The 12,334-nt window shown below is 43.7% G+C and overlaps 1 protein-coding gene across 3 annotated transcripts in view; it reads right to left on the bottom strand.

The window, feature by feature from the left end:
* DENND2B (DENN domain containing 2B) overlaps positions 1–12,334 on the bottom strand; it is a 155,995-nt gene that overhangs the window by 84,652 nt on the left and 59,009 nt on the right. The window contains exon 1 of one of the 3 annotated variants that reach the window (XM_054583032.1): positions 4,692–4,769. The exons of the other annotated variants lie outside the window; for them this stretch is intronic. The gene's annotated coding sequence lies outside the window, so the exon portion shown is untranslated. Of the gene's footprint in view, positions 1–4,691; positions 4,770–12,334 lie in introns of those variants that run through there. 3 annotated transcript variants of the gene reach the window in all.

Raw genomic sequence — 12,334 nt, 5'->3', positions numbered from 1 at the left:
CAGCCAGGGCTCATTGTATTTACTTTAAAAGTTATCTTCTGGGCACAGTAAATAATACTGACTTTCCACTTTAAGAAAGTGAGATAACATTTCCTTTTAAGATAAACTGAAGCTCGAAAGTGAGCTGATTTAAACACCATGTAGTTCAGGTATAAGAGGCCGTGGTGACATTAGGTAGATGGTAAGCCATGAATGAAGTCTGGTCAAACAGCCCGACAGTGTAAAATTCAAGTTGCTCTGTATGACTGTGGTAATTTCAAAATCAATTTGCAAATTGTTTGATATTCCTCTCCTCGAACCAGAGGGCCCCTGTAACTACTTGGAGGAACATGTGAGGGTGTGTGACTCCCAAGGGAGGTTGGATAAAGGCCATGCAACCTCTGCCAGCCTCTCTCAGGGCACCGGCTCTCGGCCACCTGGTAAGAAAGCCATGCCGGGGGACCACCGGGGGGCCACAGGGGGTGGGAGTGTGGTGACCTGAAAAGGACAGAGCTGGGGAGGCCCAGCTGCTTGAGTTTTCTCAGCTCAGGTGCCACACACAGGGGTGAGTGAGTCTTCCACGGGTTCTAGCCCTCACCGCCCTCTGGCTAAAACTACACAAGAAGACCCCAAGCAAGACCCCCAAAACCATGAGAGATGATAATAAAATTACTGCTGTTTAAACACCCACTATGTTTAGGGGTGAGGTGCAATGAGGACAGTGGTAGGTACAGCCCTGAGACCGGTCTCTGCAGTCGTATCCTGACACCGCTCACTCTGCACTGCTCTGTGCAGCCAAACGACCAGGGGGCAGTGACTTGCCTAACTCTGCACACACTGCTTCCTTCTGTCCCTGCACATGCTAACCCCTCCACCTGGAAGGCCCCTCCTTGCCTTGTCCACTCGAAAAACAACTATGCAGCCTGGGCTGGGGTGGCTCAGTGGGTTGAGTGCTGGCCTGCGAACCAAAAGGTTGCCGGTTTGACTCCCAGTCAGGGCACATGCCTGGGTTCTGGGCCAGGTCCCTGGTTAGAGGTATGTGAGAGGCAACCGGCTGATGTATCTCTCGCACATCAATGTTTCTCTCCCTCTCTTTCTCCCTCCCTTCCCATTTCTCTAAAAATAAATAAAATTTTTAAAAACAAAAAACAACTATTCAGAGTGGTTGAAGGTACAAACTTAAAAAAAAAAATCTGTGCCTCTTGCAAAATCTGAACCGTGTCCTCTGAAGCCTTGCCCTCACCTTCCTGACTTGCTTCCCACCAGTGACTGAATTAATCCTTTCCTCCCAGTGCCACTCGTACAGCGGCGTAAGTCACACTACAGGGTACTCATCTTTCATATGTCTTGTCTGTTCAACTATTATTAAATCCTTTAATAATAGGGTAGGGACTGTATGACTTTATGCAGCTGGTCCTACAAGGGGCCTGGTGAACATTTGCTGATCTGAAGTACATTCTTCTTCTGCTTCCTTATTTAGCCCATTTATGCTAAAAAACGTTTTGGTCTCAACTGGCTGACCGGGACAGGAATGATGTTGGGTCAGTGCTACTTTCCTCAGTCTCTCAAACTCTAACTTTGGCCTCCAGGATTATACTTAATCTGACCTCTGAATAAGGTTTTCTTTTCCTGATTCACAACCCTTACAAGAAGCAACCAGAGGTTAATCCAGCACCAAAAGCTGACTTTTTAAATACAATTAGGTGGAACCTACTAGTTCAGTGTCTGGGACGTAACTGAGTCATCAATAAACATTTTTTCTCTTCTGTCTCTAAAAAACCTTCCTTAATCTATCTTCTAAACAGATTAAGAAATTTTTTTCCCCACTTCTTCCTGCTGTTCCCCTTCCACAGAATCTTACCTTCCTGGGTCTCAACTTCCATTCAGACTTTGGCCAATGAATCAGTCTCCTCAGCACCAAACCCTGTGCCTTTAACATGCAATTGCCTCCCTGCTTTCACTGCAATGTCTGGGTCCAGTGTGTCACAATATCCAGGTCTGGTGTGTCCAAGGGAAGTTTTACAGAAGGGGAGTGGCACAACTATCCCCAAATAGTAAAAAAAATAGCATATCTGGCTGTATCGTATAAGAGTAACAGAAAACAAACAAGAAACAGGATTGGGAATCAGAAGACGTGGGTGCAATTTCGGGATCTGCCTCTCTCATTAAAGAATTTTTTTTTGTAAATTGAGTTTATAAATGCTGCAGAAAATGTTTTTAATGGCTGTGGTACATACTAAATAAGAAGCATCACGAGAATTTGAAGATAGAGAGCCTCACTCACTAAAAACACAATAGTGGACAAGTCTGCAATTTTTATGTAAAGAGCAATTTACTAGTAAACATGTCTTTGGGTTTTTATTAATTACAAACTTAACACTTTAAATGTAAAAACTGAAATCATAAAAAAATGAATTATTTTTATAATCCTGATGAGTGAAGAAAATTTTTAAAAGTATGACATAAAAGCCAACTCAAAAACCATGGGGGGAGATGACAAAGTTCAATATCATGTATCTGCCTACATAAAAACTTAAAGCATGTGGAAGGCAAATAAATAACATAAACAAAGGCAAAATTTTTTTAAAAACTGGGGGAAAAATATCAGCAACACATAAGGTAAAGAGTTCTAATGTAATATGTATGTAAAAGTTCTTACAAATCTATAAGAAAAAAATACTGACTAAACAGGAAAATGAACAAAATAATTGAACAGAAAATTCACATAAAAATAACCACAACTTCCAGGGAGCAGAAATGGTATTCAATTTCACTAATAATTAAAGAGGTCCAAAATAAAGTAACAATAATAAATTCTTTTTCACCTATCAGATTGGCAAAGCCTAATAACACACACGTTGCCAAGGGTGTGGTGGAAACAGGCACATTTATATACAGTTGATGAGAACTAAATTGATGCAACTTCCTTGGAAAGCAGTTTGGCAATATTTATTAACATTTTAAATGAGCATAATACACTTTGATCAGAAAATCTTCTTTCCCTTCTAGGAATTTGGCCTACGGTAATACAAGTACCAGAATACTTGGGCAAGACAGCTATATAATGCTTTTATTATAGCACTGTTTATTAAAAAAAAATTGGAAAACAACTCAAATGTCCATCAATAGGGCTTGATTAAAGTACAATACATCCACCTGAGGAAACACGATGCTGCCGTTAAAAGGAATGCACTGACATGGAAAAATACCCTAGGTAAATGATCAGGTGAAAAAATTTTCAGTAGAGTAAATCATTTTTCCTTTTTTTGTGGTAATAAAATATATATAAATTTTGCCATTTTAAGCATTGTTAAGTTTACAGCTCAGTGGTATTCACAATGTTGTGCAACCATTGCACCACTAGTTCCAAAACTTTTTCATCACCCCAAAATCAGAAACTTGATAACCATTAAGCAATAAGTCCCCATCTCCTCTCCCTAAGCTCCTAGTATCCTCTAGTTTACTTTCTGTTTCTATGAATCTGCCTATTACAGATACTTCATATAAACAGAATCACACAATATCTGTCCTTTGTGTCTGGCTTATTTCACTTTACACAATGATTTCAAGGATCGTCCACATTGGAGCATGTATCAGAACTTCATCCCTTTTTAAGGCTGAATAATCACTCTATTTCCCACATTTTGTTTATTCATTCATCTGTGAATAAACACTTCTGTTGTTGCTACCAAGAATAGTGCTGCTATGAACCAATATTGGCATACAAATATCTGAGCCCCTGTTCTCAATTATTTTGGGTTTATACCTGGATTAGTGGAATTGCTGGGCCACATGGCAAATTTTAGTTTTTGGAGGAACCAAAAGAATTTTATTCCCCAACAGCTGCACTATTTACATCTCTACCAGCAACATGAGGGTTCTAATTTCTCCACCTCCTTGCCAACACTTCTTATTTTCCATTTTTTGGTTAGAGGATAATCTTTATCTTAAAAATAAAATAAACCTATATATAAATCTATTGTAGAATAAAAAGGATCCATTGTTACCCAACTGTTAACAGTGATTATATCTTCTAGAGAGTATATTTATTGAAGAGGCTCATATTCTGACATATTTTTCTATTTTGTAAACATTTTAAAACCAAATGTATTGGTTTTATTTTTTTTAAAAAAGGAAAATGATCTAAAACAAAAGTTAACCTAAGACAGTTTCCTATATGCTTGCTAATCTGAAATTGTAACACATGATAGTTCTTGTGTTAAGCAATCAGAAGAAATGAGACCTGCATCCTGGTCCTAGCGTTGCCACCTTGGACACTCAGTTTTCTCACCTCTGACCCCTGGGGCACCTGGGACTGGATCAGAGCCCCCCAGCCAATATGCCAAGAATGGGCTACAGCTGTGCAGACAGAGCGCACAGCCCTGGGGCAGCCTCCGTCTTCTACCCCAGTGTGCCTTACAAAAATGATCATTTTCTGGGTGTGCAGGGATATGAAACAGATCAGGCAGTGCGAGGTCAGGTAACCTTCACTATCTCTTCCCACACTGAAACAGGAATCTACAATTGTACTGAACTAATCAGAAGTTTAGGAAGAGGAGAGAGAGGCTCAGGGGAAAATCGAGCAGTCACTGACCACGAAGGAGTAACGCAGATCCTCTCCCCAAGGGGAGAAGCACATACAGACAAAGATTCAAGAAATGAGAGTGTCAAGGGAGAGAAAACAGTTACATTTGCTGACTCAAATGTATCACCTGAAGCCACAGGACCTGAAGTCAACAGCAAGGGGCAGTTCCTGGAGCCATGCTGCTCTGGGAGAAGCGTCCCCACATTCCCTGGCTGGGCAGCAGACAAGTAGAAAACCTGACCCCTGTGGCCTGGCTCAGTCAAAGTCAAGTGGAAGCCTCTCTTCCAGGTGTGTTCTCAGCCTATCAGCTGCCAACAGTGGACTTTGCCCTTGAAATTGTACTCTGGAGCTACAGAGGTAATCTCCCAGGCATGTCTTGTATAAACCTGGCTAATCAACAGAACACAGTATGCTCAGCCTGCCCGGGAGGCTGTGCTGAAGAGCGGAGGCCAGGGTGGAGCTTGTCCCAGCATACGTGTCACCTAGCCTAACAGAATCAAGTGCCCAGATGGGCATGTTTCAAAAAATCAGTCAAACAGCTGTTTAGAGACAAGCACATAGCTGGAAACCTCAGCTGGGAGTGATATAGACATCATGAGAAGAGTCATTGTGCCCGGGGCAGCTCTGCTCATGTTATAGGGTAAGCCACCCAAGAGATTCTAAGGAAAAGACATGAAATTTTAGGTTAATGAAAGAAAGCATACCCATTAGCATCTGGCCCTCACACCCTCATTTGAATCTCAGCTGCTGAGCTTCTTAAGCAGTGGTTCCCAGCGCACAGCACCAGCAGCACTCAGGACCTTGTTAAAAATGCAAATTCTCAGGCCCCACTTCAGGACTACTGATTGGCAACAAGCTCCCCAGGTGAGTTTGGGGCAAGCTCAAGTCCACAAACCACTACTCTACGGCTCCAGAGAGCTCTGCAGTGTGGAGTTCAGACCCCTCCGCCTTCTCTTAATTTTGAGAGACTGGAATATCAGCTCTTAGTTAAACCCAATAGTATAAACAAGTTTCCTCCCACTCCAATTCTATCTTCCAAGTGGTCTTATAGGTTTCTTTTCTACCAAACAAATCCTATTTGTGTTCCTGTTCTGCTCTCAGAAGAACAACAACTCCCCAATTCACAGAGGCTTCAAGCCCTTCAAGACCTGACCTTGACCAATCTTTTCGGCCTCATCCCCTAACTCATCCGTGTGGACCCGCTCATGGTGGGTGACCACCTCTGGTCTGCCAAGTGGATCCGTGCTAAAGGTAAAAAGCACTGTCTAAGGAATCTTTCTTAACCACATATCTTTTCCTTTGGGAGCGAAGTAGTTATTAAACACAAACAGGAATAGGGAAGACAGAAAAGCAGAACCCCATTACTTACAAAAGAAATTCTTGTATGTGCCAGGAATCTGTGCTAAACCTGACATTCAATCTCACTCTGCTCTGTCCATCACAAAACCGGCTGGCTTGGCTGAACACAGACCTCATGAACACCGAGGAATGAGCATGTATAAACACCCTACACATTTTCACTTCAGAATCCTAACCCTTAATTTATAGAATCCAAACAGGATCAGTCCCTTGAAAAAGAAGTATCTACCAATAGAAATGAGTCAATGTTCAATTTTCAACCAGTGAAAAGTTGCGACCTGATAAATTTCTGAAACATTTCCAACAAATGTGGAGACTCTAAAAGAGACCTGTCAACCAGGAAATCAGAGTTTATTTATAAATGTTAGTTGACTGACAAATTTTTTAATTTTTCAAAAAAAAAAATCCATCTTCTTACCTAAAACAGGAGGAATCATAATCTAAGACATCTAACTACTTGCAGAGTACCAATGAGAAAGATGATCACTCCTCCTACCCAGGCAAGGAGCAGTGATTCAGGTTATCTGTTTTCAAGTCTTGCCACACACGCCGGCCCTCCCCCGTTTTTGATAAGGACAGGCATTCTCAATATTAACCAGGTACTCCTTTCAGAGAAAGCTGGGGCGGGTGGGGAGGGAACTCATTCAACCCCACAAAATCCATCCCAGCTGCCAATGGATAGAAAGGAGAACATGGCAGTAAACAAGAGATAACAATACAGGAAAAAATATTTCTTAATTATTTTAGGTAACTAAGAGGAGGTACACTTGGCATACAGATCAGAGTGGAGGTGTATGAAAAGCACATCTTTTGGAATCATACAGACTTAGCTTTGAGTTTTAAGGATGTCAGCTGCTCTGAGTTCCTCATCTGTAGACATGAGAATATCAACAAACTCATTCAAAGATTGTTGTGAGAATTTACCAAAATGATGCAAGGGAAAATGCCTAGTATTATACAATGCCTAGAAAAGAGTAAGCATTCTACTAATGATACAACACTAACTTAACATCTACAGAAATCTTTAAAACACGTATTTGCTTGATCCCAAAAGGTATGCAGAACTGAATACTGATTCAACTCTTTAGCTAATCAGCTGTGTGCCTATCCCCACTCCAGGTCTTTTCTGTTTGCCCATATTTTATTCTTGATTCTTCTCAGACAATCAAATTCAATGCTCCTTTTACCCAACCGTCTCTCAAATGGCTTATAGGTTAGAGTGTCATCCAGATATGCCAAGGTTGCAGGTTTGATCCCCAGTCAGAGCACATACAAGAATCAACCAAAAAAAATGCATAAATAAGTTTCTTTCTCTACCCCCACCCTCTGTCTCAAAAAGTAATATTTTTTAAAAAATTAATATATACATATATATATACACACACACATACACATATACACCCCTCGTGCTGGTTCTCCAAACGCCTTGCTGTCTGTTGTTGCTAAGAGGCTCTGCCTGAACTAGCCTTTACCAACGTCTTATACCCTCATCCAGGGCTCCCCGTATTCTAACAACGATGACTTGATGTTCTTCCAACATGCGAAGCTCTTTCTTACCTCAAGGGCTTTGCCTCTGCTGCTCCCTCTCCCAGGGGCGTACTTCCCCCAAAGCTGCACCTTCTAGGCTGCTTCTCTTCCTTGAACTTGCAGCTCAAATGTTATATTCTCAGAGAGTCCCTCTCGAACTTCTCTTTGAAAAATGGTCTCAAGTTCCTGTTATTCTCCTTCTCAGCACCATTATTTCCTTCACAGCTCATATCGCGCTCTTCATCTCATTTATTGATTTGTTTGCTTGTTTACTAGCTGCTCCCCACTACACTTTAAGCTCCGTGATTCAAGGACTTGGCTGTCTTAGTTATCTCTACATCCCCACCATTTATAACAGTGACTAGAACAAAATGCATACTCCAAAAAAAAAAAAAATGTATCAAGTGAATAAATAAATTCAGTTTCTAACCAAGAGAAGCAGAATTGGACAGTTCCCATCCCCCTTCTTTCTCCAACTAGTTGGTGGCTGTAGAATATGGGATCTCAGGGAAAGATGGTAAATTAAAAGGAGGAAGAGCTGAGGAGAAATAAACTCCTGGGGACACAGCAAGACTGCGTTATCCCCTCGCCCACTGACAAAACGTGACCCGCTCTCGGGCGGGGACGCCATCACAAGAGCTGCGGTTTCCACGCCCCGCCCCGGCCCCGCCAAACCCCCACCAATTTCTCTTATTATGGCAAAACACGCATAATGCCATGGTTTTCCCCTTTAGCACCTACAGCTTCCCAGGGCTTAACTTCTTCCAGCAAAGCTACGTAGACATCTGACCTCAGACATTTTTCAGGTAAAAGGAAGTCTGGATAGCACTGGTTTTGAAACCCACCTGGGTTTACCAAACACTTGTGGGGTTTTGAGACTAAAAAAAAGCTTTTCTATTTCCACTTAATGAGATTTAAATAAAACAAAAATTTCCGGTTGTTCCTCCTTATTGTCTTTTTCGCTTGATCCCTGCCACTTCCCTTTGGGCACCTGACTCAGAGTCAATAAAACCCACCCTGCTTCTTACCACAGCATCCTCACAGCTGGCTCTCCCAGACAACGGAGCAGTAACTCAATCCTGAGCAGCAGCGATGACAAACTCAAGAGAGACAGGAACCCCTTCTATTTTAAACACAGCAGCTTCTCCAGCAGTCTTTCCATTTATGCCTGAACCCAAAGGGGTGACTGAATCGGGGGTTAGAAGGAGGCAAAGAAAATAAGGAACTTCAGTGCTCTCTTCCCTTTCCAAATTCCAAACCCTAAATTCTCTGAACACAGCAGCTGAGTCAGTCAAGTCACAGAATGCAAACCATGGTTCCTGCCATTGCCAAGTTCATCTCAAGCTGCCCCAGGTATTTTCTTCTCTCATTCAAGTACCACACTTCATAGTTGCCAGGTCAGTCGGGTTCCTTAATTACCTTTCTTATTTGCATCCATTTTGTCAAGTGACACATATATGCACGCAGGGGTCTGGCTTTCTTATCCTCATCGTTACAAGTGAGAACAAAGCCCCATGTGTATCTTGTACACCATCTGGTCTTCCCCTTTTTTAATCACTCCTTCAGAACACACAGGAGGTCAAAAATTGGTAATAAACTAAATAGGACTGGGGATCCTGGCACAACTTCATGCCAGGAAAATGTACCTCCAATAAGGAGTGTAGGACATACTGTAAGTACCAGGGCTGAGCTTCTCTTGATTGTGCAGGGAGCTACCATGGAGTCTGGGCTCCTGCCTGGGGGAGCCTGCAGAAGTCAAACAGGAGAAATAAAATATTTGACACTAACCTGCCGAGTGTGGTCTCTTAAAGCAAAAGGAACCTTAAATTATAAACAGCCTCACTCAAAGGGAAAATCTGTGAAGCACCTACTCCCAGGAACTCCCCATTCTGCCCTAGGCCATCCTGGGTTCAGCCAGCCCATAAATTGGCACTGTTGATATGACCTTTCTAGGCTATATTTCAACACGAGATAACAACAAAGCTGAGTGCTTTGGTAGCACTCAAAGGAGATTTGAGGGACTTAAAACACGCTGCTAAGTTTGGCAGCAAAAGTTCCTGTTTCTTGCAGTTGGAGAAGGAAATCTCTTTATAATTACCCTTGAAGATAAGATGCACCAGACTACACGAGCTACTCGTTCGTGTTAGGAATGGATTAGAACCTCCTGTCTCAATCCGCTGCTGTTCTGAGAGCGGTCTGCGTGGTCACTGCCAGGGCAAAGCTCACCTGGGGCCCGTGAGTGGACGCATCTCTTGGGAAGATAAAGTGCCGGGAGCTTCGTGATGCCGCTGACTGTCTTAGCCACCTCCACCTGCCCTCTCTTCATACCTAGCTCTCTCTGCCTCTGAGTTTACACTCTCCTTCAGCCCACCTCCCATCTCGCTCACGGCCCTACCCCGGTGCCGGACAACACGCACTACTCATCAGAGAGGGACCCTTCAACTGACATGCGCCTTTGGTTCAGCCAGATTTCCCCTCTGATTTATATATTTCTTTACCACAGCAAGGCACAGGCGCCATGGCCTAGGTACTGGTTGGGGGACACTTACGACCACTGCGCTGATCCTAGATATCCGCCCAAAACGCAGAGGGAGGAGATAGCGCCTCACATTTCTCAGCAGAACAACCCCCTGCAACAGGTTACAAACTCCGAAACTCTGCTTGGCTTACAATGAAATAATAAATACAACAATTGGTCACGTTTCATTCAGCACTGGATACAAGGTACCATTATTCTTAGCACCTGATGCTTAGGCTTCACAACCCTACGACAGTTTACGGAGGAGGAACTATGGCAGGAACAGGCTAAGTTAGTTATCCAAGCTGGCACAGCTAGGAAGTGGCAGAGCCAGAATTCGACCCCCGGCAGTCCAGAGCTCAGGCTTTAAACATGACTCTCTCATTGGATGACTCTTCCCCTGACACACAGGTTTGTCTTTGAGCATAGCTGGCTCACTCAAAACTCTAAAAGAGAGAGGGTCAGTCACAAACCACTGCCATTTTTCTCCACTGAGGGGAGGAAGCAGTGATGGCAGTATTTATTCTCAGAGCTGGTCTAGGTCTGCACAGCAGAACAAATAAGGATTCCCCGCGTGTCGGCCAGAGTTCTCCCAGAGCACCAAGTGAAACCCACCTCCTGCCTTACAGCCCTGGTGGGCTCTGCAGCTCACTAAGGGCTGGAGCCTCCCTGCAGGTTGTTGCAGCCAAGCCCTGTGCACCTGAGAACAAGCTCCCAACCCTCCAAGTAGACATGCTTCCTAGAATCTGGCTGATGGGGTTAAAAAAAAAAAGTTACTCAAATATTTGGGGAAATAAAATGTATAGAATATTATACTTAATTCCTTATACTTCAGGGGATCTAGTTGGAAAACTAAGTCAGAATATCAATGGAAACACTCGATCCAAACCTCCCACTATCAAAAAGTAGAAAATGAAATCTAGACAAGCCGAGTTACCTTCCCAGGATCACCCAGCCAGTCACAGACAGAGCCAGGATTAAAGGTCAGATCTTAAGACTACCTGGTTGGGGTGCTTTCTACTGAGTGTGCAGGCAAAGAAATTCACAGGCAGGAGGGATCTCTAACAACAGCAACAGCTAACTTTTACTGAGTGCATGTTCATGCCAGGAACTAAGCTAAGTGTTTTGTATAAATAAACTCACCCCGACAGCAAACCTTTGAGGTGGATAACAATACTCCGACGTTCCAGACAAAGACACTAAAGGTTACAGGGGTTAGCTCGCCACAGATCCACAGACAGGAAGCAGAAGAGCCAGATGACGAACCCCCAGAGCTGGTTGAAAAGCCTGTGCTCTACGCTGGGTCCTGAGGGATGCACAGACGGAATCCATGGAAGTGGAGACAGGAGCCCTGGGGTGGTCTGCTCCCGGAGCTCGGAGAGCAGTTGGGGGAGAGCCTCCAGTGCCAGGTTAAGGGGGACCACAGGAGTCCTTCGGGGGCTGGCCTGCAGGAAAGCGGGCGGCAAGAGGCAGTGCTAGTCTCCCCTGACAGTTGGGGGGCGAGCACCCTACCAGAAGATAATGCTGAGCCTGTGATGCCAGGCTGAGGGCCACCTCAGACGCTCTCCTGGGGCCTTGACAGAGAGATGAAGAAAGTGCAAAGTGGAAACTCGTACTAAAAGAGCAATCTGGTTTGACTTTCCTAGCATAGGAACTCCAACTGGATTAGGAGGTGCCTGCTTTACTGTCTTGAAAATGCTGCTCTATGTTGATGTTAATAATGGAAAGCCCTGAACATTTACTATGTGCCAGGCACTGGGTGGAGAGCCTTACAGGCATCATCTCATTTCATCTTCACCACAACTCTAACAATCTAAGTACTACCATTGTATCCATTTTACAGATGCCTCCCAGAAAACTGAGGCTCAGAGAGATTAAATAACTTGCCCGAGAGCACGCAGCTAGTAAACAGTAATGTCAGGTTCTACATATAGGCTTATAAGACCCCTGAACTCCAGCTCTTAATCACTGCACTACACTGCCTGTAAAATACTCCTATTTAGTGCAAATGGTTCCTCCAGAGCCGCTCAAAGGCAGCACCACACACTCACTGAGCATCTAGTTGAACAAAATACATCATGGGCTGATCCACTTAAAAACAATCTATAAATCTCCATATCAGAACTCCGTAAGGGGGCCTGTGTTCCAAGACCCAAGAGAGCACACCAAAATTCAGTTCCTCAAACGAAACGCAGAGTTCTAAAACCTAGCTGACTTTATGGTTTTCTTTCCAATTTTCCCATTTCCCTCTTCCTATTACTCACTCCTTTCCACCCCATCCTTTGACACTCTCCGAGACACTTTGACAGAAGCCGAGAACCCTTGCCCTCCCCATATTTCCAAGCCTTTAGTTGGCCCTCTTCCAC

Source organism: Pteronotus mesoamericanus, unplaced genomic scaffold (genome assembly GCF_021234165.1).
Source record: "Pteronotus mesoamericanus isolate MK-2021 breed Mesoamerican mustached bat unplaced genomic scaffold, CSHL_Meso_final contig_1189, whole genome shotgun sequence".
In the NCBI taxonomy this organism is placed as follows: Eukaryota; Metazoa; Chordata; class Mammalia; order Chiroptera; family Mormoopidae; genus Pteronotus; species Pteronotus mesoamericanus.
Note: the sequence above shows the minus strand (reverse complement) of the source record. Positions and strands in the feature narration are given on the sequence as shown.